General features: G+C 34.9%; 1 protein-coding gene across 1 annotated transcript in view; it reads left to right on the top strand.

Annotated features, from left to right (window-relative positions):
- The first annotated feature begins 3,132 nt into the window (after window positions 1-3,132).
- Window positions 3,133-22,685, top strand: part of LOC123865600 (facilitated trehalose transporter Tret1-like) — a 91,208-nt gene continuing 71,655 nt past the window's right edge. Inside the window, exon 1 of the mRNA XM_045906747.1 lies at window positions 3,133-3,332. The gene's annotated coding sequence lies outside the window, so the exon portion shown is untranslated. The remainder of the gene's footprint in view (window positions 3,333-22,685) is intronic.

Below are 22,685 nucleotides of genomic sequence, written 5' to 3'. Positions count from 1 at the left end.
ACCCCTAATTATATTTTTAACCCTAGACTAGAATTTATTTCTAAAGGGAACCCTAAAATTCAATAATTATTCTCTTCTCATTACATCTATTCAGCTACTACAATGACCAGAGACAAGTTCAACTACCATTACAATTAATGTAAATAGGTAATAACTACCACACAAAAATTAAGGGAAAATCGACTTTGAATTGATTGTGATAAGGGATATTTTGATAAACCGTGTTAGCTCGAGTACGCATTACATAGAAACCGATGTGCATTCTTCAAATTATGTTAACAATTAGGGTTGTCGCTTATCGAACACATGAATGAAAATATATTTTGTGACGTTATGAATTAATTGAAAAAAAGATGTTTGAATTCTTTGTAATTTGTAAACATAGAAGAGTATATAATAATTTGAAGGGAGAGCATAATTTTCTGAAGCAAAAAAAAAAACACTCACACAGAAGTACGTAATAGGTACCTATTATACTCATTAATTACTAAGTTAAGTATTCTTTTTTTTGAGTAAGTACATACCTAGTTTACTAACCTAAATTCCTAATTTAAAACATATCGATATCGGCCTTGCATTCCTGAAACGTCTGGTCAAGTAAAAATTTAAAGTAAAAATTAATTAATATAAAGGAATACAGGTATCTATATGCCTATTACCCTTTAGCGGCCGATTTTGACGTTTGATATAGAGACATTAGAAAAAAAAAATTCACGCAGAAGTCGTGGGCGTCATCTAGTTATTATTAAGTAATATTTTATAGTTTTTTTTCATTCATTCATTCATTTATTTATTTGTTTTGTCCTGTTTAATTAAATACCCCTGTGGCAGCCCTATCACAGGGTCAAAAGTACAATAAAATGTGGACTTTGTCCTCGTCATTATAAAGTTGCTATTCAATTCCTATGAATGTATAACAGTCACTGAGTCAGAAATCCATCCCGGCTAAACTCTTATTGATTAGGTCACGCGTAAAACGGTAAACGATTTAGGTCACATACGTAATGCCTGATTATTTCCTATCCGTACCTACTTATAACTGTAATAAAATAGTGATGAAATAAAATAAAAACCGGCCAAGTGCGAGTCAGACTCGCGCACCGAGGGTCCCGTACTCGTTTTCCAACATTTTGCACGATAAATCAAAAACTATTATAAATAAAAATAAATAAAAATCTGTTTTAGGATGTACAGTAAAAGCCCTTTCATATTATGATACCCCACTTGGTGTAGTTATCTTATTTTGAAAATTGAAACACATTTTAATTTTTTTTTAATGATGTAACCACAAATTCATGGTTTTCAGATTTATTCCTGTACTTGTGCTATAAGACCTACCTACCTACCAAATTTCATGATTCAAGTATTTACTTAAACGATGACGGAAAATATCGTGAAGAACTCTGCATGCCTGAAAGTTCTCCATAACGTTTTCAAAAACGTGTAAAATCTACCAATCTTCACTTGACCACCAGGGTGAACTATGTCATAAACCCTTCTCATTCTGAGAGGAGACCCGAGGATGATGATTTTAAGTAATTTCTGATGATTTGAAATTTATTTCGTTGTTTAACGGTATGATTACAATGATTGCTAATGCTAACTAACTAAAATAAAGCTTTCGATAGATATATAGATACCTATACCAAAAAACGGATAGCAGTACCTAATGCTGTAACGGAACCTTTATAAATAATTTGTAGTTAAGTGATCAAAGATGATTGACCGCCAAACTGGTGGACCATGACCTTTTACGATAACCATAACATGAATGGGGGAAATACAGCAATGAGGAAAAGCTTTAAATTAATTTATGGTTACCAGAGCCTAAATGGTCTATGAATTAATTATAAATTATAATAGCTTAGAGAGTCTGGCAGAACTGGACACGACTGCATACTTCGTTATTTTTGTAATAATAAGACTTATTTATTAATTAGCATTTCGCATATTAGTGAGCTTTACTTATTTGAAATACTAATCAGTTTTTGATTTTTGATTTTTGCGAGAGCGCGGCCTTAATGTAATTGAATTGTAGTCTTTTTCTTAAACAGAGTAAGAAATAATAAAGAAGGGGAAAAGAAATAATATTCTATACATAGCGTAAACGGTATAATTTTATTTGAAAAGGAAAAATCGTACCAGCTACCTATCAAACAAATTTCCGTTCATCGAAATAGACTCGCAGAATTCGTAGATTATTATTTCGTGGAGCTTCCGTTACTGAAAAAATGTGGATTTGTTTCGCAACCCAATTTTTTTCTACAACTGAACTATGAAACAAAAAGTATTTATGTCGAAAGTTATTTTTGTTTGTTAGTCATTGCTTTGTGAGCAGTCTTTACCGATTAGCTCTTTGCCTCGAGGAAAACCAGATGATTATTAAATTAGAATTCACTCATACATACATTCACAAATCAGCTGAGAAAATATGATCTCTTTTATGCTAATGATTCTTAGAAGTAATCGTAAAGATCATCATTGCCGACCCACTACTGAGAACGGGTCTTCTGTCAGAATGAGATGTGTTTAGGCCATAGTCCGCCACGCTGGCTCAGTGTGGATGGGAAGACTTCACACAACTTTGAGAACATTATGAAGAACTCTCAGGCATGTTTCTTCACGAATAAATAATAAGAGCTAACGCCGTGATCATAATTTTAATAGGTAGGTAATAAAATTATTCCCTGAGGAAAAAATACCGATAATTATATTGATTCTTTAAGAAGCATTTTAATTAAGTATAGCAAACAAAATATAAGTAGGTATTTAAAAATACAAAATAACAATGAATCATAGTTTGTTAAACGAGACGAGCGTTTAACGCAAGGCCCAACGCTAACATATCAAGTGGTTGAAAACATTAATTAAGGTTACAATATAAATGGCCGGCGACCATCAGAAAGCTCTATGCGCACAGTTTATTTTTCATTCATACTAAGCGACAAATACAAGTGTCCGACTTACTAACACAGATAAGAATAATCACATACACAAACTAAAACAGACTCTACCGCTTTGTGTTAGGATTGGTTTTAGTTAAAGCATTGGATCGTGTTGCACATGGGGTATAGTAAACAGCGAGAGAGACGCCGGCGCACCGTCAGCTAAAGCCAGTCAGTCACTGATAGTTCAGTTGAAAGCAGGCTATTGTATGCCACGCGCCGGGCGATCTGCGCACGCGACGGTTTACGAATAAAAATAATTCGGGGATACCACAAGGGTGCACTCTGGGTGCAGTGATTTTGAATTCATACGTTAACGCCATCATTTGTGTCGTGCAGTGATTTCTTTATTTTTGTGGTCCAGTGTATGCAGATGCTGTATGCATGGTGAGTGATTTTGAAACGTTTTCTTTCTTTGAATGCTACCATTGTGCTGCAAAAGTCTTTTTGTTTTAAGCAAGGCATTAGCATCTATAGCACTTTCATGTCCGCTCGTTGCATTTACAAGTTTATCAAGTTCTAATTAAAGGGCAGATAACGTGTTAATGCCGGTAGTAAAGTTTTACGAGTTTAGCTCGAAATATAAATTATAGCTGACGACGTTAAACCGTAAACGTTTGTTAGCTTGTACTTGAACTTCAATGGGTGTACATACATACATAGTTTGGTTTGTTTACTTAGTAACATCTACTAAACTACTAATGCGGGAGATGATGGATAATTTCGGCGTGTTGTTTATACGTGATGGAAAAATTTGTGGTTACAGACAAATATATACTTAGGGCATGATTTCTCCTCAGATCGGGGCACATCTGCAAGTTTGCAACCCTTGTAGGTGTAGTTTTAAGTTAGCGCTAAGTTATAAACATTACCTACCAACTTCACCTAGATATCAATTCGCCAAAATTTGTTCATTGCTAGAAAGGTACCATATTTTTAAAAATAAATGATTTTATTTGGATATTTTCAATCCAATAAATGAAGATTTTACAGAAAAATGGGTAAAACTGAGATCGAAAAATTTTCATCATTTGCTAATAGATTTAGATTAAAGATTTGATTAATAAGACCTAAGTACAGCCGAATTAGATTATATAATTATAGAATTTCAATTTCAGTGTTTAGAAAACTTGTTATATTTCTAATATTTACAGTCAACAATATAGCAACTTCACATTAGCTAGACGTATATAAATTGCTGTAGGTATTTATAAAAATTGAAGACAATCAATTTCTAAACATAACGGCGTCACATCATACCTACCTAATAATGATTATTTGTTGATCGATAAGTCAACAGTTTATAGAGATGAACGAAGATAGACACTCATAGCTAATTATTTTGTTGATCGTCTATTAACAGTTTAAGAAGTCTTTGGAATTCTCCTCCTTGATCAAACGTCGCAGAATGTAAGTAAATAAACTGCGAAATATTATGCACCTATTTTATAACGTGTTCATTGCCAAGACCTTGCGATTAGAGCGAGGCTCGCAAATTTCTATCTTATCATCGTAAACACCGCGTTATCTTCCAATTAAGATAAAGTAGCTTTAAATCACGATTCTTATTCCGTACGTTTGATCGATATCGCGGCATTTTTTTTATAATTGTTTACATAATATCATAAACATTATGATTAAATCTAAGTAATTAAAAAAAATTCCCATAATAATTATTTTTATGTATGTATTTGCATAATTCAAATTGGTTTCCTTACGATACTTTTTGCTAAACACTATTCCAATTTTTTATTATTCTTCTTATTTTTTCAAACTTTTTAAGAAACAGGTTGGTAGATAAGTTTGTACTTGCCTGAGTTCCTAAAAAACCTACCTGAGTTCATGAAAAACTTATAAAACTTTATTGTTTAGAAATACCTATATAGAGAATGTTAATTGAAGACTTAATTAAAATTAATCACAATATTACTAGCTTCTAGAGATTGGCAATTAAGATTTCAAGTACTAAAATGAAAATCATATATCAATTAATATTTTATGGGTAGATAGCAATAAGTTAATCTACAAATTGATGTAGCCAATTTTACTAAAACAATGTTACTGATTCTGTTCGCAACTAAATTTTATAGCTTTGCCATAATTTTCTGACGAATGTGATAACAACAAGATAGATAAACCTAATTTAATTTAGAACTGTCAAACCTTGTGACTTTAAGTGCCAGTTGTGAGCCTTTTGTGAGCCTATTGTTTTCGTAGCGTAGCGTGCACGAAATTCTTTACATTTAATTTTTTTAGTAACATAAAAAAAAACGATAAAGATGTAGATACTCTAAATTTAGTTTAGAGAAAACCATCAGAATCGACGCCATCGTATGCAGTAGTAGGATTTGTTCCTAATCCCTCGGGAGGAAGTACAAACGCACAATGCTTCTCTTGTGAGCCGAGGCTCAGAGCATTATGCGCCATGAATTACACGCCCACATACGACTCATTCCAATTTGTAAGATTCATATTGCTGACTGCAAATCAATAATATCGTATACTCAATTCATGATGCTGACAGTTATACTGAACGTTGATATAATATCAATATGTTCTAAACATATAAAATCTTAATTGAATACTAGATAAATACTAGTACAACCCTCTTCATACTTATGGTTAGTAAAGTTGGAAAGGGAAAGTATTGTGTCAGAAAGGAAAGGGATCAAGCTAAAGCTCAATCCTGCTCAAAATCCTCAATAAAGCTCAAATTTAATTTAATAATAAAGAACAAAAATCTGCTTTAATTTTAGGATCCCCAGAGTGAAAAGTTTTATGAATTAAAATTCAAAAGACTAATTAAATGAATTTTAAAATACTTTATCTTGTAAAAGGCTTATTGATTTAGGAAATTTTAATTTTAATTGGCACGAGTTCTAATCTAAAGCTCAATATGACCGAAAGGTCAGGCGATTATCTACTGCCCAAATGACTTATGCAATACTAGAGATCTAGTAAAGGCATTTCCTGCTTTTGTAACAGAGGCTAGACAGACTTCTGAGACCCTATTAACACAGAACAGCAATAAGGAAAAAGTTTAAACGTATTGGATAAGAATTAAAAAACCATAAAATTATAAATAGCCAAATTATCGGTACCATAGATATGTTACGTTCGTATTCCATGGCGAAACCCATTCTCGTTGATGAGGAAGACAGAATATATTTAAAACGCATGAGAGTAGAAGAGATACCTAGCTATCTACTAATGTGATCCATATGCGCTAGTTTTTAACCGACTTCCAAAAAAGGAGGAGGTTCTCAATTCGTCGGAATCTTTTTTTATTTTTTTTTATTTTTTTTTATGTATGTTCCCCGATTACTCAAAGACCCCTGGACCGATTTGAAAAATTTTTTTTTTGTTTGAAAGGGTATACTGTGCAGGTGGTCCCATATAAATTTGGTGAAGATTTGATGAATATCTTCGGAGATGGAGAACAGAACTCCTCAATGGATAGGAGCAAATAGCTCGCGATCAGTGTAATAGCTTAGTAAACAGTAGGGTTTTAACTGGGCATAGCATATTATAGTACAGTGGGGCCACTAAAAATTGTGAAATAAAAAATTTTCAAAAGAAAAATAAAACCGACTTCAAAACCACAAACACTAAAAAGTAAAAAATAACTTTTGTTTAGCTACACTTGTAATGTGCCTAGGTATGAAGTCGGGCGAGCTTCACTCTTGGATTTCTAATTTTGTTTCAATATGCTCGCTCGACTTCATACCTAGGCACATTACAAGTGTAGCTAAACAAAAGTTATTTTTTACTTTTTAGTGTTTGTGGTTTTGAAGTCGGTTTTATTTTTCTTTTGAAAATTTTTTATAAGTGTTCACTTTACATGTACATATATGCAACGTAGGTCTATCGATTTCTTTTTAAAATATCAAAATGAGGAAAGGTTCCCAAATAAATTTATCAGCAGTCGTAATTCACATTGTTAGTAGGTATTACATAATAAACAATAACAAATCAATTGTCAAACTGTGAGTGAACCCGGAAAGAAACACTTGGCATACTTTTTACAAAAACATAAAAGCAAAAAGAGTAAAACGTATGGAAAAGGGACACGCAGGTCGTAAAAAGCACAGAGTTATCGATTGTTTTACCGCGGACAAAGAACTGCGAGAAATCATAAAATGGGTTATCTACCTACAAGGAATTTAGGAATTTTGTATTGTGTCATCTTTCTGCTACTGTCAACCGTGGCGCTAACTTGTCCATTACAATATTCATTACAACATTACAACATTACAATATTCTTGTGTAATGTTATCGTTGTTTTTAACAGGGCTCTCTCCGTCACTTACTCCATACAGTCGTAGTCCCAATTTCGTTTGAATATTAAGCAACCAAAGTCCATGAAATTTTGCAGACATATTCTAGAAACTAATATCTGTGCCTGGGGTGTTTTAGATTTTTCTAAAAATATGTATGTAGTTTTAAAATTACAGGGGCTCAAAGATTTGTATGTGAATTTTTAAGACCGCGCAACTTTAAAACCGAATATTTTAACAGAAATCTGGCAAACCACAAGCATAGATATTAGTTTCTAGAATATGTCTGCAAAATTTCATGGACTTTGGTTGCTTAACATTCAAAAGAAATTGGGACTACGTTTGTATGGAGCGAGTGACGGAGGGACCCCTCTTAAATTGCTCAGCATAACAGATTTTTAATAAATAATCTTTCGAACCTTTTCGCTTTCTTGTTGGTATATCTGTATGTTTGCTTATTTGTTTTTCTGTTCGATACAGTTATAATTTTAGTCCGTTTTTAGGGGTTTATTATATCGATTATGGGGCATGCTGAATATTCCAAAGGTATTCGATCCCTGAGGATTTTCACTTAGTACACGTAGACAACCTTATCACAATCACAGAAAATAAATTTTTGTTTCATTGCTTTCCTGCATAGTCTTGGTGTTACAAAATTATAGAAAGATCATTTTAAAATCGATAAATAAATCTTCCACTGCTTTAGATTTTGTCGTGTCCACAAAACGTTATTCAGTCTTTGCACCATCATTCATCACGAGAAATGGGGCAGAGCAAGTTTTTGTTAACCGATATGTACGTATCTACTACCTAGTGTAATTTTACGGTTAGCATTCCGATGTCATGCCATGTTGGCTGTTACTAGTTAGGTTATGGTTCTTATAACTGTAATGCCCTATTTGTAATTTAAACGGTAACATAAGGTTCTATAACTAGTTATTAGGAAAATATACACAAACTAATTTTTGTGTCACTTAGGTCCAGTTTTATGGCAGGTGGTTTTTATGTTACACTTACGGTTACGTCAAACTTTGACTATCTATAAAATAAGGGTTCCGTTTTTTGCCATTTGGCTACGGAACCCTAAAAACCGTCCAAGTGCGAGTCAGTTGTAGTGTCTAAAACGAATAACAGATCAAACTCCTTACTTCTTCACGCTTCTCACAATCTTATTTACGAGTATACGAATCCAGCATAGACTTGTTTTATTATGGCAATATGAATGATGCAGCCGAAGTTTAATTAAGTTGTTTGCGCGAAAGGTAAATTCTTAGTTAGATAGGTATAGTTTGCATTTAACTGTCTTTTAATGCCCTTGTCTAATAGTTAAGCAGTTGATCTTTCAAATAAAATAAAAGCTGTAAAGCAATATCTGCTTTACAGGTTCATGCAATAATAGTGTTGTTTGAAAAGTTCCATATATTTTACCGACTTTTATGTTAATATATTGGTAGGTACCTACCTATACAAGTTTGGGCGCTACTCTTTATGCTAACGAAAAGTCCATTACAGTGTTAAATTAACTGTAACATCATAGTGTCAGGCCTGTGTGAACATCTTATTAGACACTCTTTGTCTTATTTTACATTCTCATTTACACTGGAATTCATAGTTAAGATAGGGGCTTCTTTAGAGGACCAATCAGACGACTTGTCTCATAGTCAACCTTAATGCAATTTATAAAGATTTTTTCTAAATTAATATTTAAATTATATAGATATATCAAATAACCATCGATGTATACAAATAACCCTCATGTAAAGTAAGCGGAACCTGTTAGAATGTAATATATAGGTGACGAGGTTAAAAATAATCGTAAACGAACATACATAAATAATATTTATTCAAATTCAAATACATGTCTTTATTTCATGTATAAAGGTCACCTTTTAGATATTTATGACAACTCAAGACCACCAGCTCAGAAACTCGGAAAACAACTTCTAGTGAGAAAAGTCGGCAAGGTAGCTTTTAAAAAAGGGATGATAGCGGAGTGGAAAAACTCTCGGTCTCTTATTCGAGGGGACCAGGTTCAATCCCAGGCAGACATCTCTAACTTTCAGAGTAATGCGTTTTAAGCAAAATTTCACTTGCTTGGAGTAACAAATCGTGAGGAAACCTGCTTGCCCGAGAGTTCTCCATAATGTTATCAAAGGTGTGTGAAGTCTGCCAATCCGCATTTGACCCGCGGCGTGGTGGATAATTGCCAAACCCTTCTCGAGAGTAAACTCGTGCTCAGTAGTGAGGCGGCGATGTAATGTATAGGTAATGATCATGACAAAACAAATGACCCTGCCGGGAATCAAACCTGGGTCTTCTTATAAGACCCCAACACAGCCAGGGTGGTCAAAATGTCCTCACTAAAAGACTGTTTGGTTTTCGAAGCTTGATCAGTAATTTATGCACGACTGCCAAGTGCCACTAAATACCTTAGCTGTTTATCGGTTCGTTACACAATATCTACGCAACGACACCTTTGATATCGCTCTCTACAAATTGATTCAAGGTTCGTGTTGCACAAGGGTTCTGGGTGTTCTGTACAAAACACGTTTTAGAATGAAAATGATAGCATAATTTCAAAAATATCAATTACCTACTCTAATATTATTATAACTAGCTGACTGCCTTGGCCAGAATCTCCAATTTTCAAAAATTTCACTAGTCCGTACTAGTGAAATTTTTGAAAATTGGAGATTTCCGAAAATCCTTAAACACATACTTTTTCATTGGGGCCCAAATGCCCGAATACCAATTTACAAAGATACTATGTAACTTGAAAAATGTAGGGGTTTCATACAAACTTTTAGGCTATGCTTTGATAGATCAGTCAGTAAGTCAGTAGGTATAAGTCTTTTTTCTACGATTGGTCAAAAAAGGACTATTTTGTTTTCAGAGTTCATGTAGTGTGTTTGTAAGTTTCTTTATTATTTATTTATTATTTTACCTGAACACATTTGGATGAGAATCCTGCACATCACATCTTTACATTATTTCGAGTGACACTGGCTTTACCTTTTTTTTTGAGAAAAATCAAATCAATTAACCATTTATTTGCTGTAAATTCAGATCCACAAAGATATTACAATTAATTTAAAAAGTGTCACCACATTTTGAAATAGGCATAATAAATAGTTAGTAACGAAAAAAATAAAACCGACTTCAAAAACCAAAAACACTAAAAAGTAGAAAATAATTTTTGTTTAGCTACACATGTAATGTACCTAGGTATGAAGTCGAGCGAGCATATTAAAACAAAATTAGAAATCCAAGAGTGAAGCTCGCCCGACTTCATACCTAGGTACATTACATGTGTAGCTAAACAAAAATTATTTTCTACTTTTTAGTGTTTTTGGTTTTTGAAGTCGGTTTTATTTTTCTTTTGAAAATTTTTTATTTCACAATTTTTAGTGGCCCCACTGTACTATAATATGCTATGCCCAGTTAAAACCCTACTGTTTACTAAGCTATTACAGTGATCGCGAGCAATTTGCTCTTATCCATTGAGGAGTTCTGTTCTCCATCTCCGAAGATATTCATCAGATCTTCACCAAATTTATATGGGACCACCTGCACAGTATATACCCTTTCAAACAAAAAAAAAATTTTCCAAATCGGTCCAGGGGTCTTTCAGTAATCGGGGAACATACATAAAAAAAAAAAAAAAAAAAAAAAGATCCCGACGAATTGAGATCCTCCTCCTTTTTTGGAAGTCGGTTAAAGAGTACATCTTAACAGAGCAACCAGGAGACCAAGCACAATCAATACGACGAAGTTTCTCGCAGCTTTTGTCAAAGCCGTTGCAAAAACCACAAGAAAGCTTTATCGCACTAATTGTTCTTGGACTGCAATGACTAAATCCCTCTTTCTATGTCAAACGCATTAGTCTTAATCAGTTCTGTCAAGATGATCGATGCCCGCGTTTCATTAGCTCTGTGACACTTATCTGGAGACTAGCGTCACTTATCTAGACGCTGCCGACACATATCTGGACACTTGGGAACTTATCAGAACCACTTTGTGTCGCCTCGAGCTTCATTACGTGGCTTCCTTATGACTTCATTATGATTTGTAATGGAAGTTGGAACCAAGTTTTCTGAATAATGAGGAGTACCTACTTAGAAGAGCTAAGTTATGTGCGTTTTAAGCAATTAACAATCACTTGCTTTAACGGTGAAGGAAAACATCGTGAGGAAACCTGCATGCCTGGAAGTTCTCCATGTTCTCGCAGGTGTGTGAAGTTTACCAATCCGCATTGGGCCAGCATGCCAGACTATGGCCTAAACCCTTCTCACTCTGAGAAGAAACCCGTGGACTGGCAATAGGTTGATCATGATGTCTCAGAAGAGCTGTTTGACCTCATTCCTCCTTCCTTTTTTTACAAAATCAAATTACACATTATTTTAAAAAAAATCTTACGTAAATGCCATTAGGTACTTAAGGAGAAAAAGTTAACTAGGAGGTATAACGAAAATAACCCATCTACTAAGTTCCAGTTTATATAAATATTTGTAAATATTTTGCATCTCAAATGGTAGTTACTTTACAAGTATACTGTATCCCTAACACTTTTAACGAACGTATAAGAAAATTCACTTTCACTTTCGCCTATAAAGTGTTCTGCAAAGTCGTAAAGAAGTAAATGTTTACACAGTTGCTTAATATAAAGTAGCTGCTCGAATCACTTCCTTGTTTACAAGTGTACTAGCTTTAGGTATTAGAAGCTTTCGTGTAAGTGCAGTGGGCACTAAACTAAGTTTGTTATGTTTTATGTCAACACAATCAAAACATAGGATAAAGCCTGTCTGTTTGAAAGCTCTAATCTCAAACAGCTCCAAGTAAGTAGGTACTTACATAATTACGAGTATGCTGCAAAAAAATACTTTTAGGATGCTTTTAAATCTATTATCGATTTATTGACGGCTAAAGAAAGAAATATTTTGTGTTTTTAACCCCCGACCCAAAAAGAGGGGTGTTATAAGTTTGACGTGTGTATCTGTGTATCTGTGTGTCTGTGTATCTGTGTATCTGTGTATCTGTGTATCTGTGTATCTGTGTATCTGTCTGTGGCATCGTAGCGCCTAAACGAATGAACCGATTTTAATTTAGTTTTTTTTGTTTGAAAGGTGGCTTGATCGAGAGTGTTCTTAGCTATAATCTAAAAAAATCGGTTCAGCCGTTTAAGAGTTATCAGCTCTTTTCTAGTTTTCTTGTATAAAAGAAGGTTAGATAACCGTTAGGTTCATAATATTATTATGTCAATAGACAAATGTCAAGCTGTCAAGATGGACGTTGCCTAAATACATAATTATTTATTTGAAAATGATGTTTTGGAAAACTCAAATACTTTGGATCGTCGGGGGTGTTATAAATTTTTAATTTACACTTGTTAATATATGCCGTATGAATGACTGACCGCAATATTTATCTCTTGGTTTCAAATTAAAAAAAAATCTGGTATTGTACCTATTGTACACATTTATCTTCTATCAATATTCTTAATTTACATGGCGGCCATTTTGAGATTTTCATTATTCGTAGCGGCAATAGAAATATCTACATTCTACACACTCTCAAAATTACAACTCTCTACCTATATGGTTCACGAGATACAGCCCGCTGATAGACGGACGGACGGAAGGCGGAGGCTTATAGTAACAGGGCCAGTTGGCACTCTTCGGGTACGGAATCATAAAAAAATATAAGTTTCGCTGTTAGCCCCAACGTAGTAATGTCTATATGTCTATACCATACAAGTATACCTATCTACTCGTGTGTCTAGGTATACCATTGGCTCCCGAATCTGCAAAATGCGTAAAAAGTGTGTGATTGAGATTAAAATAAGAGCTAATGAAGTAGGGGGAATTTGGGGGCCATGATTGATGTTGAAACCATAATACCTACAGAACCTTTTTCTGGTGTGGGGCCCAACGTGAATAAATAATGTAGACAAATGACAATTAATCAACACATCAAAAAACACTTTAACACTTTTAAAGGGCCATTAAAAGTCGATTTTATGAAGTTTTAAAAATGAGTTTTTGTTTATTAAAAGTAGCTTTTAAAAGCTTTTTGATGTAAGTTCTCATTCTAAATCCGGTAAATTTAATAATGCTGTTATCTATGCTGGTTTCCTATGACCTACTAAATATAAGTAGGTAAGTACCTACCAAAAAATATATTTCGTCATTTATCAATGATCCGTGATTAGTTGTGAAGTTGGACGGATAATGTGTTTCCTGAGTAAACAGGAACTGGGTGGGACCATTACAAAACTATTTAAAATGAATTAGGTACCTACGTCAACAGCTATAGATATTAGATTTTGAGTTAATTTGTTAAACCAAATCTCCGATCATCATGTCGGATGTCAAAATAGAGGACATCCTAAACCTCGTCATCATCAACAACCCATCGCCAGCTCACTAATGAGTAGGGCTTAAACTCCGGAATTTAGGTTTTGGTGCAACTCCGGTGACTTCACACACCTTTGAGAACATTATAGAAAAATCTCAAGCATGCAGGTTTCCTCATCATGGTTCATAGTGAATGAAAACATCATTGGAAGCAACAAAATTCACATAGCTCCGGAAAGTTAGAGATGTTTATACGAGAACCCCGGACACGACAAATAGGCTCCCGACTCTTTATAACACCCCCGACAAGTGAAGGTTACAGTAACTAGAAAAGAGCTGATAACTTTTAAACGGCTGATCCGATTTTCTTGGATTATAGCTAAGAACACTCTCGATCAAGCCACCTTTCAAACAAAAAAAAACTAAATTAAAATCGGTTCATTAGTTTAGGAGCTACGATGCCACAGACAGATACACGGATACACAAGTCAAACTTATAACACCCCTCTTTTTGGATCGGGGGTCAAAAAATTAAGTCCTTCGCTCGGAATTTAATTTGCTTCCAACGAAACTATACTATAAGTTTCATAGTGATTTTTTTCTATCTTAAACAATTATTCAATTTCGTTAATTAAGGTTAAGTTGAGTTAAAGTAAAATAATTAACCAATTCGGCAATTTGATACGCAAGTGCGGTCAATTCTGTAATCGTCCGTCGGCGGCGCCACAGTAATAGATGTCGTGGAGTTATCTAAATGGGTGCTGCGGTTGCATTACATGACTGTCAGCACGCGTCTACGATCTACCCAAAGATTATTGTAAACTCCAGATAGGCAAAGGCCAAATGTCATGTTTTACACTAGGGCGCGTTTGGAACCCTCGTACATATAAGTTTTAAGTTTACGTAATTAATTACTATCTTCATTACAAACCATAGAAAATCATTTTCATAGAAAAAAATTAAAAAACCCCCGCCACAAAAACTGACTTTGGGTGTTTAAAATTCATGTGCGTGTTGCGAACTGTTTGATTTTCCGGAATAAAAAGAAGCATCTGTCACCTGTCTGTATAAAGTAAGAGACAGGCAGACACACTTTCGCAATCATAAAAGGTAATAGTATTTAACTACATATTATATTATTACTTAATAAATTTTTCAATGAAAAATGTGAAAAGTTTTCATACCCAATATCCCAACTTACCAAAACCAACCTATATTGACACACCTATGTACTGATACCTAATATTTTTACCTGCTTGGACATGGTATCAGCGTACAAAAGAAATCAATTATTTGTAGAATGGCTCTAAAACAATAAATACAGAAGCATACTAAACGGTTCCTACCAACTAACCGCAATTAGTCGATCGTCGAGTAAGTTATTCATCTTGTTGCATTCCAGTCAGACTCTACATTGATCACAGAACAAATAAAATACCTACTCGTTAGTGTATTTATTCACTTCCTTCATACTGCAATTTCTGTACATAATATTGTCCATACTAATATTATAATTAATGAAAAAGTATGTCTGTCTATCTATCTGTCTGTTACTAACCCATCGTGGATGCTGGCTCACTACTGAACACGGGTATATGTCTCAGAATGAGAAAGATTGCCATATTCTACCACGTTGACCAAGTCTGGATTGGCTCAGTTCACACACTTTTGAGAACATTAAGGAAAATTCTCAGACATGCAGGTTTCCTCACGATGTTTTCTTTCACTGTTAAAGCAAGTGATATTTAATTATTTAAATGCACTCACGAGAAAAGTTAGGGGTTCGAACTTCGGACCCTGGGCCCCTCGTTTAGGAAGCCGACATTTTAACCACTAGACTATCATCGCTCTTTAGGTATCATTAGAGTTAATGGCCAATGTTTGCTATATCATTAGCTAATTAAGTTTCCATGTTAATTTGTTTACATTTATAGCAATTATTATAATTAACAATGTTTGTTTTACACATTTAACAAACACATTACAACCTACAATGTAATTAGGCAAATAATTAAGCGTACCTACCAATTAATTTGATTATTTACATAAGGGGAAAGTTAAGTTGTGAGAGATACTTATTTACTTATTTTATTAGATAACATTTTATTATGCATATAGAAGTGGAAATCGACTGAGTGGCTCAAACAAAAAGGGTTTTAGGGTTCCGTAAACAAAGATTAAACTAGTTAGGAATATGATATTTAGGTATAGATATTATGTACCATACACTGTATTTAAAAAAAAAATACTGAAAACAACGAATTATGAAATAGATTGTAAGCTGTAAAATTGTAACCAAAACAAACGAACATTTTTCGGGTTTTTCTTTCACAGTTTTTTGGGATGTTCTAGCTCGCAAAAGAATTATTTCATACGCCCAAAATATGATTTCCATAATTATCTACCGAACCCTAAAATAGCGAGGCCTGACTGGCACTTGACCGGTTTTTTCAATTGTGAAAGATTATCTATACTATTTCTTCTTCGGTTTACAGAAATAACTGTTCAGCAGATATCTGATATCTTCATTATTCAAACGCAGATCAGAAATAAATTTAACAGACATAAAGAAAAAAAATCGTTAAGAGGATCATTGTCAACGATCCCCCGTCGATTTCCTACGTATGATATTATTGTTCTCATCTCTATCTGCCCTGGTTCGTGCATTCTCGGTTCCTAGATCGGTACATTTGTGATATCCAATTCAAATTGCTGTGATTGGCTGAATTTACCATGTTCTTGCTGCGACAATGAGTTTGAGCCACTAGCGGAACAATGTTAGCCGGTCAGAAATGATTGCAATTAGTCAACCTGTTTGACGTCCGTGTTCTGTTTTCGATTACATAAAAGAAAATATTGTTGTTGCAATCATCAATTTTAGCAAATAGTGAAAGAGAGTCGGCCAATCAGAGGTCACAACTACCGTCACACTTTCTGTCACACTATGGCAGTAGGCATACCGAGTAATGAAAACAATTTTTCATTCTGTCTAGGTCTAGTCTAGGGTTGCCACCTGCCTCTTTTTGATTTACAGGCTACCACCATCAAAAATACGGGGTTTAGATTTGAAGAAATTTGAAAATTTGAAGTATTTGAAGAAACAGGCGGTGGTTCTCTCTGAAATGCATGGAAAGCCTATTTAGATATTTCAGTTTATTTGTAAGTTTTGTATTTTTTCTCTGTATGTTGCCGTGTCTTGATTGGTGAACTGTGTTTGCAATGTGGTTTTAAATAAAAGATTTATTTATTTAAATAGCTTTTAAAAACTCTTAGTTTTGTAAAGCAAAATGTTATACATTTCATGCATACAATCTTTTCATTTTAACTTAAAATTACATTTAATGTGTAATTCCACCTTCACAGTATCAATACTATGGCCGTAGCCAGGAATCGATTTCGGGAGAGGTTTTATCAGGGCCGGAACTGAATCATGTCATGAGGAAAAAAACATTCGCTCAACTTTATGGGCTAATTACCTGGTTAGTGGAATTTCGCCTTTCAATTTGACAGTGAGATAAAATACAACAATAAAAAAGCGCGAGCGCAGTGAGCGTAAGTGTTTTTGGTTCAATACAGAAAGAATTAAAGTGAAAGGGAAACGAGTTTAGCCATGGCAAGATTTTATTTTTAAAGCTCCCTATCCATACTAATATTACGAATGCGACAGTATATCTATTTGCCTATCTATTTGTTACCCTTTCACGGCCCATCTTCTTTACCAAAATTTTGGTACTTACTATTCAGAGGTAACTTGCATCCCAGACATAAGCTTTTTAGTCCGGAAAATCCCCCACGGAATTTTTAAAACTCTAAATTCATGCAAACGAAATTGTGGGGCTTACACCAAGTAATACAAATTCAAAGCGCGAGTGAAGTGAGCGCGAAATGTTGGATATATTTCCAAAAAAAAATTGGTAAGCAAGTGCAAGAAATAGTGTAAGTATTATTTTAGGCTTAGGTTTTTGACGGCTTCCCAGGCGCAGTCGCCATTTCTAAATTTCTGGTCTGGTGGGAGGCTTCGGTCATGGCTAGTTATATGGTTAGTATGGCCCTAACGGCCAAAAAATTAAACTGCATCATCACTTACCACTAGAAAAGATTAAAGTCACGGGCTAACTTGTATAAAAAAAGGCTAACATCCTCAAACCAAGCCCCGCCGCCTTGACTACGACCATGATCAATATCGAGTGGGTTTCGGCTACGCATTGCCGCAAAAGGAAAATATTCTTTCTACTGGACATAACGTCAGTGTTCGGTTTCGCCAGCCAAGTGCGAGTCAGACTCACGCACCGAGGGTTCCGATTCGGGTATTTTTTTCGACATTTTACACGAGAAATCAAAAACTGTTATGCATTAAAAAAATTATGCATAAAAATAAATAAAAATCTGTTTTAGAATGAACAGGTAAAGCCCTTTCATATGATAACCCACTTGATATATGTAGTTATCTTACTTTGAAAATTGAAAACACTAATATTTGTTCATGAACACATGACAGACGGATAGAAGGACAGATGGACAGACGGACAGACGGAAAGACAGACAGACTGATAGACAACGAAGTGATCCTATAAGAGTTATTTTTGCTTTTGAGTTACGGAACCCTAAAAATATTTAGTTTTATTTGCCCCGTATTTTATTTTCATAATTACCGGTTTCTCTATCCTGAAATACGGGATAACCAGTAAAATACGGGGCCTCTGGCAACCCTATTCGGAAAACACTGTCACATTCAAGTTAATGTCAAATATTTTGTTTTCAATTACAGAAAGCTGCATCAATCATTATTACAATATTTTCTTTGTTGTGATTGGCTGAATTTTTGAGTTTCAGCCAATAAACAGACTGTTTGCCAATTAAACGTCATAACAATATAAATGCCAGAAAGTTTAACCAAATAAAACAAACTTAATGAGAACCTAGTGAGAATGCAAACGGCACACAATTTATAATACATATTATGTTAGTCGTATATAATAGATATTATAGTAGTCGTTCACTTTGGTAATAGTCAGATTGTCATCAGTAAAATTGATATTGGTCGATGTATCGTAAATTATTGTTTCGGTGACAAATATTTTTATTATCTATTTATCTTTGAACAGAATGGAATAGAATGAAATGGAATGGAATACAATGATAAATTTTTATTCCTGTAAACTTTTAGGTAAACTTCAAAGTGTTTTTGGATGGTCAGAAAAATTTACCACTGGTTCGGAATGCCGATCCTACGTTTTCTAGGGTTTCGTACCTCAAAATGAAAAACGGAACTCTTATAGGATCACTTTGTTGTCTATCTCTCTGTCTGTCGTGTGTGTCAAGAAAACCTCTAGGGTACTTCCCGTTGACTCAAAACCATGAAATTTGGCAGGTAACCTAACTGCGTAATTTTGGGTAGTTTTTTTAATCGATAAAGAAAGTTTGCGACATTGTTCAATAAAAAATTTGGATTCCAACTCCTCAACCCTGATGTTGCAGGGGACCTGACTACTAAAGCTAATGGGATTTAAAAAGTGTCGATTATTAATTGATATTGAAGGTATCTATACCAAGTAAACACTTTGTCGTTGACCTCAACCCTGATGCTGTAAGAAATTGCATTCCTAAATCCTGGTGATCCCTCGGGATGTGAAAAGGATCATCCGTTTAAATATTCTTACGTGATACAGAAACAAGTTGCATCCCGGGGACGGGCTATTACGGAGAGGCAACTTTTGTTCTGGGAAATAAAAGGATCGGGATTTTTAAAAACCTAAATCCACGCGAGCGAAGCTGCGGGCATTAGCTAGTTGTAAATATATTTAGAAGCTACTATAAGATAATAGATAAGGTACTTATTTCCTTATATTTTTATTGTATGGCAGCGCGCGGTTTTAAATTATAAATTGCACGTCCTGTCCTTTTCTGTAATACATTTTTTTCTCAATATCTACCGCTTTATCTCATAGCAAGAGTCCGTAAGACATAATACAGTGAAAATAAGCAAAATATACAATTTTTGCAGTTTCCACGTCAGTACCTGTCGAATTTTTCTAACAGTGTAAGCAGCAGAGCTGAGTTTACCATCAAGTGTTGATATGTGGATGTTCCATAGAAGCTTTGCATCTAACATTATACCGAGAAACACGGGGTTCTCCTTTATTTTCAACATATGATTATTTATCAATGAATTTATGTCATTTAAGGTCCTGGTATTGGGCAGTGTGAATTCAACACACTTAGATTTCTTTGCATTTGGAAGTAAATTGTTAGCAATAAATCAGAGAGTGACCTGTGATATGGCATTACATATTATAGTATACATTGTCAAAAATTATAATATTAAAGCTGTGCGTATTGCGTGAGGAATAGGTTGCAAGAGAGTTGCAACTTGCAGGGTTTGATGCATGCGCTATTGCCAGCAAACATGAGACATATTTTTATCTACAGGCAACGTCTGAGTAGGTAACGCATACGTCTAACGCAAGTTGAAATGTACCAGTGTATTTAGTTTGACCTATCGACAAGTTTGGAGTTGGGTGCAGTCTAAATGTGGCCCGTGTGTTTAGACTTTCAGTTTCTGTCAGTTTCACGTGTCGTCCCCCGCACTTCACCACCCCGCTTGCACAAATCGAGACAGCACGAAATTTTCAAGATTTCTGGGTGTAATTTCTGGTTTTCGTAGTTCCCACATAATTATAACAATATAAAATATATAACGATAATTTTTTTACTACATAATATTCATTAAATTTTCTAGGTCTGTGGTTTTTCCAAATTTCATTAAATTGCTTCGTTGTCTAGAAAAACGAGCACAAAGTTGGGCCTTTTTTTAAAGAAAAATACAAATCTTTGAGCCCCTGTAATTTTAAAACTACATATTTTTAGAAAAATCTAAAACACCACAGACACAGATATTAGTTTCTAGACTATGTCTGCAAAATTTCATGGACTTTGGTTGCTTAATATTCAAATGAAATGGGAACTACGATTGTATGGAGTAAGTGACGGAGAGAGCTCTGTTAACAATCTGTCATGCTCCGGATCGCTTACAACTGACAGGCTTGAAACGTGCGACAGACGGCAAGAAATGAAGATATAAGGCGAATAAAGGTTGTAGCTTATTTACACGACACCGTTCCCACACAACACACGCACGGGCTCCGCCTCAAATCGAAGTGACCGCTAGTTGTCCACGCGCCGACAGCTAGCAGAAAGCTCGCTGTCCACCCGATGACAACTAGCAGTATAGCGTCTCCTACTGTACAGTTTTAAACTTGCTCGAGTGGTCCGCACGCTGTAGATACGTGGGCCGCTCGCTTGAAGAGCTTGGTAAGCGAGACGTCAACCATCGAGTGGCTAGATTGCAGCAAACTCACTTGCTGCGCGTTGCTTGTAATTGTATCGTGTCATTGTAAAATGAATGCACAGAGTACGAATTTAAGCCCATATTTGAATGTTTATTCTTCTACCGTGCGGGAGCTGTGTCGTGTAAGTGAGCTACGACCTTAACTATCTCGGGTTTATATTTATATTTAAGCGAATCGCGATGGACTCGCAGTATTAATAGAAAGTTTTCTGCTTCGTTGAATGTTGATCTAAGTAACTATCCATCTCAAAGCCAGAATGTACATTACAGGTGTGACTAGATACTTAGTAAACCAAAAAACCCAGTCAAAAGTGAGTGGGACTCGCACACAAAGGGTTCTGTACCAGCCTACAAGGTACTTAGGACACTTTTCTTGTGTGATGTTACAACAAATTCGGCTTTTTCCCTTGACTTTTGCTATAATGCATTGCTATGTACCTTTCATGATTTTAGGGTGATTCTAGGTCAACGGGACGTCCAATTACCCTATGGGCTCTTTCCCAATACTGGCGATGCGATGTTGCATCGTAAAATTCCACGACAAAGCATAACACATCGTGGGAATTTACATGAAAATCGCATATGATGTGCGACGTTTTGCATGCGATACGACGCGACGTCGTCGCATTGTCTTGTAGAAGGCTCTAAAGATTTTGGTTCATTTGATGACGGGTCTAGACTGACAGACAGACAACGAAGTGATCCTATAAGGGTTCCTCTTTTTCTCTAGAGATACGGAATCCTAAAAAAAGACAAACAATGCATTTATCATCAAACCATCTTTGTCTTTCATCGTAAATTTTGGCTACCGTATAAAGTACAGTAATGACATAATTCAGCACGAAGTCCGAAAAAAAAACGACACCACCCTAATTTGTCCACAATTCCATTCCTTTTCCAAAAAAACTCGATTATTATCTACCAAAACATCAGACCACACATCATCAAAAACGATTAACAAAGTTTACTTTACGTCACTAGAATTCTGTTTAGCGCCAGATTAGTCTTTATTCCTTCTGGATTAAAGGTCATAAAAGTGACTTAGTTGGTTTTAAAATTGAAAATATAACTTTGTTATATTTGTGCGTATGAAATTAGTGGTCTATTCACAGAAATGACTAAACATCTCCCAATCGTCTAGACGCGCCCTTATGGCATCCGTAAAAATATAAATTGTAGACAAAATTTGACCTTAATATAATACCCACACGGTTTAATTTAAAGAAAATATAGTTTGAATAAAAAATTTCAATAAAATTTCGATCAACCATGGTGGTCCGTTTTGTTTAAAAAAAAATTATCATTAGGAAATGAAAAATGTCTTTTGGAAACAAAGTCTATGCTGATTATGTGTTTGACAGTTTTAAGACAAAGGAGTTGGTTTTTTAAAACCAGTCAAGTGTGAGTCGGGTTCGCATAGAAGGGTTCCGTGGCATTAAGTCGCTTCCCGCTTTCTGTCCCTTTGTATCCCATACCATCGTTTAAAATACGCAACGGATTTTAATGCGGTTTTCATCAATAGATACAGTGATTCAAGAGGCAGGTTTACATGTACAGTTTAATATTGATTTGTTTGTTATTTGTTGAAATATGACGGTAATTGTTCAAGATATCGGAAAAAAATCAAGCCGACTGAAAGCTTTCATCGAAAATACTGTCTTATTCTTTTGAAAGTTTGAAATACAATAAAATGACCACACTGACACCACATTAGTATCTATGTATATTGCACTCGTGCAAAGCCAGGTGGGTTTCTAGTACA

The sequence above is a fragment of the Maniola jurtina genome, chromosome 5 (assembly GCF_905333055.1).
Source record: "Maniola jurtina chromosome 5, ilManJurt1.1, whole genome shotgun sequence".
Lineage (NCBI taxonomy): Eukaryota > Metazoa > Arthropoda > Insecta > Lepidoptera > Nymphalidae > Maniola > Maniola jurtina.
Note: the sequence above shows the minus strand (reverse complement) of the source record. Positions and strands in the feature narration are given on the sequence as shown.